Source organism: Ailuropoda melanoleuca, chromosome 6, assembly GCF_002007445.2.
Source record: "Ailuropoda melanoleuca isolate Jingjing chromosome 6, ASM200744v2, whole genome shotgun sequence".
Taxonomy (NCBI): Eukaryota; Metazoa; Chordata; class Mammalia; order Carnivora; family Ursidae; genus Ailuropoda; species Ailuropoda melanoleuca.
The window spans coordinates 90,384,178-90,390,198 of record NC_048223.1 but is presented as its reverse complement, the minus strand read 5'-3'; the positions used below and the strand labels follow the sequence as shown (position 1 = coordinate 90,390,198).

Genomic DNA, 6,021 nt, shown 5'->3' with positions numbered 1-6,021 from the left:
ACGTGGGGAAAATAAAGATCTTTGTCCTCGGCTTTGGCCCCAACCTCTTCTTGGTCTCTGTCTGGGGACCCAGGGACTCCAGTTACCCCTTTCTGGTTTTGTGTCCACCACTCTGAGGCCGTTTTGCCGAGCCACTAAGGCCACTAGTAGGGGAATGCGGCCGCATTTTCCTCGTTGGGATTGGTGATGTGAGAAACCCTGATGAGCAGTCGCTCACAAGGCGGAAAATGGCAGTAGACTCCACCTGTTTGCTTTCCCCGGGTTTGACTGAGAAGGGGAAATTGCCTTAGTTAAGGAAGTCTAATTGTGTATGTGAAGCTTCAGCCTTTAGATGGAAAGAAAGGTACAAAGAAGGTCACAACTTACCTTGGTTCAGATTTTACATCCTGGGGGTGCAGAGCTGTTAGTATTAGCTGGCATTGTGCTTGTTTCTGGCATACAGTGTTGAACAAGAGTAACTTGGGCTCTGTCTTCAGATCCTAAAATCTATCAGGAGAGAGAAACAATTACAGAAGGCCACATGCTGACAGGTGAGGGACATACATCATTATGGTAGGAGTTAGGAGTCTTAATCCAGTCTGTGGGATCAAAGATAATCTCCCAGAAGATGAGGTGATTATTTTGAGGACTGAAAAAGGATGAAGAGTTAGCTAGAAAAGAGGAAGTAAGGAAGTGTTCCTGAAGTGCAGCTGGTACATACTGTCAACAGGAGAGAGTAGTGAGAGGGCTGCAGGGAGGTAGGCAAAGATCAGATCGTACTGGGAAATATACAGTGCTAAGAGTTTTGAACTTTACCTCTAAGGGCTTTTAATTCATTTTTAGTAGGGAAGTGACTATATATTTGTGCATGCACACACATTTTTTTTTTTAAGGTCTCTGGTGTGTAGAAAATGAAGAATGGATTGAAAGGGAGTGAAAGTGCAGGCCTAAGACTAGAGGAGTTAGTCTAGGTGGGAGATAATGATGGTTTATGCTTGGTTGTTGGCAGTAGGGAAGGAGAGAAATGGATGGATTCAGAGAGAATGGGAGCTGTGGGTTTATACCTTGTAAGAAATATATTTGTGCTGGAAATATAGATTTGGGGATTCTTGGCATAAATGTGGTAATTGATGCTATGGAAGTAGATTAGATCATATAAAGCATGTAGACCAAATAAAGGTGACCTAGGACAGAAACTTTAGAAACACCATCATCTAAGAGTAGACTGAAGAGAAGCAGCCAAAAGAGTAGGATGACAGCCTGGCTTTTCTTGTGTCATGCAGAAAAGAGAACATTTTAAAAAGGATGCATTTGTCAACAGTGTAAGAGGCTGGCCAGAGGTCAGGCAGTCTTTGGGTGAATGGTGTATACTTAGTTCTCTCAGGACTTAGAGGCAGTGGGGAGTAGACCTCAACTAAATATTGAAGGATGAGCAGGATTTGCTATATGGATCAACGAGAGAAAGAATTGAATATGTAGAGGAAATGGCATGTGCAAAGGTGGTAGGACTGGAGCATGAAATGACAGGAGTGACAGGACTTGAGGCCAGGAGGAAGGCAGAACTTACTATGGACAAATTTTAGTGCCATTTCAAGGAGTTTGGACTTTATTCTGTGGTTAGTGGGGAGCCACTGAAACCTTTTAAAAAGGGAGATAACATTTGGTTAATATTTTAGCAAAGATGGCTTAGTGGCCTTAGGACTTCTCTGACTGCAGTCCTCTGTATAAATTTCCCCTGGTACCCAGAGTAAGAAAACTATGAACTGGGTAAATATGCCATATTTTTTTTTTAAGATTTTATTTTTTTATTTAACAGAGATAGAGACAGCAGCGAGAGAGGGAACACAAGCAGGGGGAGTGGGAGAGGAAGAAGCAGGCTCATAGCGGAGGAGCCCGATGTGGGGCTCGATCCCATAATGCCGGGATCACGCCCTGAGCTGAAGGCAGACGCTTAACGACTGCGCCACCGAGGCGCCCCAATATGCCATATTTATTACAAACATGTTTTATGAAGTAATACCTATTATGTATGACGAAGTCTTACTTTGTATTTCACTAAAAAAAAAAAAAAAGTCGTTCTTATAACACTGGGTTAACAGAAAATCAAGAGTAGACAAGGAGACTAGTTGCAGGAAACAAATGCAGTTGTCCAAAAAGTGATGTACCTGTTCTTTTGATATTGGTGCTGTTTTGAAGATGGAGAGGAAAGAATGGATTTAAGATTTAGGCCGTAGATTTCAGAGAAGTTGGTGAAGGAGAGTGGAGGAGAGGGACAACTGAAGAGTGACCTCCAAGTATTGTATCTGACTTCTGCAAGAGGCTAATTTGTGGGCCCATTAACTTTATTTGCATATAAAGGTGGAAGAGTTTGTTGCAAGTGGAGGGGGCCAGTCAGTCCTCAGGGTTGGATCTTCCTGTTTTCTGCAGATTTCTGCAGAAGAGGAACCAAATTAATACTTGGGCTGTACTTGATATGTGTAAATGTTTTTGTATGCTGGGTACAGGACACCAATTAATGAAATGTTCAAAGTCTAAGCAAAAACTATTGTTTCAAATTTGGAATTCTTTTAGGAGCTTGGTATTTAAAATTCTAGTATATAGTTAGGAGAGTAAGTGAGAAAAGGAAATGGATATTCATTCAACATCTTTAAATTTTGTGTTATTTACCCCCCTGGGCATATTTCTTATATTGGTTGGAATCTGCAAATCTGCATATAGGCAGAACTCAGGATGCTATTCACCCTCTGATGGGAGCTCCTCTTTTCTGCCTTTTATAACTACCTAGAGTTTCTTCCCCTCATCCAGGCATGGTCTAAATGTAGGTCAGTGGTGGGTGGTGGTGGTGGTTGCAGTACAGGGGGTGGGAGAGCTGGAGCCGGTTTTTCCCTTTCCTCCATATCATTTCGTCAGTCTCAGTGCTGTCAAAAGCATCTTCAGACCTCTTTCCTCATCTCAAAACTCCCACTCTCCATCACTCTTTGGTCTCACCATACCCTTCCTTCAGATACCTTATCTTGCTGGTGCTGGAGGAAGGAGACTTTTTGTGGAGGTGGGATGTTCCTTTAAAATGCAGGTAAATTTCAAAGCATTTTGTGTCTTTTCCCTGTGTCAATAGCAACACCTAATTGATTTGCTCATTGAACATTGAAATACACTGGTTACTGAGTGATGTTACTAAGGAGATTAAGTGTAAATGGTGTGAAATCAGAATAAAGTTGGAGAATTACTAATCTCAGTGAAAAAGAGATTGGATGAAAGTGTTAGGAAAGAATACGTTTGTTGAATTTCAGCTTTGTGAAACTGGACACTTAGTATTTTCTCTCATTGATCTACATAAGCCTTGAAGTAGGTATTTACTGCTAACCCTATTTTATAGGCGAGAAAATAGAAGCTCAAAGAAGTGAAGTAGTAGTAAGTGACTGAGCAAAGATCTCGGTCCAAGATCTTGTTTGACTCCAGATCTTGTATCTTTTTCATCACCTCCTACTGCCCTCCTTTTTGTTTGCTGTGATTATTTCTAGTAGAAAGAAAAATTACCAGATAATGTGGGAAGCATAATTTTATGCTCATTTCAGGAATAAGGGGGAAAAATTCTGAAGCAGTCCTGTGATGTATTGCAAAAGAATGTTTGAAAGCCAGAAATAGTGGGATTGGAACAAGAAGTAGGGCTCTCAGAAGGACCGAGGAATGTTTTATTATCAGGAAATATTGCTTCCTCAGCTCTTGCTCCTCCTCCTTTATGCTGTTCACAGGCTTCAGGAATTATAGTAGGAAACTTGAAGCTGGAGAGAGGCCACATTCTCAGTGTAAGAGTTGAACACTTTGTAGTTTCTTATGAAATAATGTATGCAGTCTTTCAGTTCTGTAGTGCTGTGCTTCATGTGTGTTATTGGAACCTAGCCATTGCATACCATTTAATCCTTGTATTTATGGTGAGAGGTGTTCTAAACTCCACACTGACTCAAAAAGTTAATTTCTGGCTCCTTGCTGCTTTGTAATTTGAGGATTTTCTACACTTGTGTTTGATGTAATGAAATTAAATAGAGAAAGATGGAACTATAGAAGTCTTGGAATCAAGTAGTTCATCCTCTTCTGATTGAAGCTTATTTTTTTTTCTCTGAAGCCTGATTTTATGTGGAAGTACTAACTTAGTAAAAATCACTGAAATAGTGGTGTTTAACAAGAAAAATATTATTACTTTTTTTGTGACAGAAACTATTTTTAAAATGCTGATCAAAGATTTTTATTAGTTGTAATGTTAGTATTTTATGTAAGGAATGAATTATATGGCACTCAAATACAGTGATAAAGCTGTTGATTTTCATATATTTGGGATAGCATCTCTTTTGCTTATGTTATGGTGTTTGAGGAGTTTGAGGAGACATAAGCAAATGACAATAAATCTGTGACTTAAGGTGCCTAGATTCTTACGTTGCAGTTTGGAGAATAGTTGAGAATGTTTAACATTTTATATTTTCTTATACTTATGTACATTTCTTAAACTTATATACATTTAATCCATAGGCAGTACAGTTAATTTTGAAGGCATGCTTATTTTTAATGCTTATGTAAATTGTGGTTTGCATTTATTTATGTTGCATCTTCCTCTACTGAGCCATCAATTCTACTTTTGCTGTTGTCTGCTGGTCATTTCTATCTAGTTATCTCTTTGGCATCTCAAATTTAGTATGTTCACGTTGATCTTATCATATTTTCCCCTAAATCCAGTTGTCTTTTTTTTTTTTTTTTTAAGGAGCAGGGATGTAGGCTCCACCCCTTACATGGAAGGGTGGCAAAGCCCTCTTTTTAAAAAAATTTTTTTAAGATTTTATTTATTTATCTGTCAGAGAGAGAGAGAGCACAAGCAGGGGGAGTGGCAGGCAGAGGGAGAAGCATGCTCTCTGCTGAGCGAAGAGGCCGATTCAGGACTCCCTCACAGGACCCTGGGATCATGACCTGAGCCTAAGGCAGATGTTTAACTGGCTGAGCCACCCAGGTGCCCCCCCAGTTTTCTTATAGTCTGCATTTTTACTTGATGCTGTAACCATCTTTCAAGTCTATCAAACTTAAAGCTTAGTGTCACCCTTAACTTAAATCATTGTCAAGTCTGTGGTAACTCATTTCTCAACTTTTTAAAAAAATATAATGTATTATTTATTTCAGGGGCACTCATCAGTCTTACACAATACACAGCACTCACCACAACACATACCCTCCCTGGTGTCCATCACCCAGCCCCCCATCCCTCCCACCCCCCCCCCCCTCTAGCAACCCTCAGTTTATTTCCTGAGATTAAGAGTCTCTTATGGTTTGTCTCCCTCTCTGGTTTCTTCTTGTTTCATTTTTTCCTCTCTTCCCCTGTGATCCTCTGCCTTGTTTCTCAAATTCCACATATCAGTGAGATCATGTGATAATTGTCTTTCACTGATTGACTTATTTCACTTAGCATAATACCCTCTAGTTCCATCCATGGCATTGCAAATGGCAAAATTTCAATTTTTAATGGCTGCATAATATTCCATTGTGTATGTATATATATATACCACATCTTTATCCATTCATCTGTTGATGGACATCTAGGCTCTTTCCATAGTTTGGCTGTTGTGGACATTGCTGCTATAAATATTGGAGTGCAGGTGCCCCTTCGGATTACTACATTTTTATCTTTGGGATAAATACCGAGTAGTGCAATTGCTGGGTTGTAGGGTAGCTCTATTTTCAACTTTTTGAGGAACCTCCATGTTTTCCAGAGTGGCTGCACCAGCCTGCCAACAGTGTAGGAGGGTTCTCCTTTCTCCACATCCTTGCCAACATCTGTCCTTTCCTGACTTGTTAATTTTAGCCATTCTGACTGGTGTGAGGTGGTATCTCATTGTGGTTTTGATTTGTATTTCCCTGATGCCAAGTGATGTTGAGCACTTTTTCATGTGTCTGTTGGCCATTTGGATGTCTTCTTTGCAGAAATGTCTGTTCATGGCTTCTGCCCATGCGAAAGCTTTTTATCTTGATGAAGTCCCAATAGTTCATTTTTGCCCTTGCTTC

General features: G+C 40.1%; 1 protein-coding gene across 6 annotated transcripts in view; it reads left to right on the top strand.

The window, feature by feature from the left end:
- PARG (poly(ADP-ribose) glycohydrolase) overlaps positions 1-6,021 on the top strand; it is a 123,639-nt gene that overhangs the window by 900 nt on the left and 116,718 nt on the right. The gene's annotated exons all lie outside the window — the stretch shown is intronic.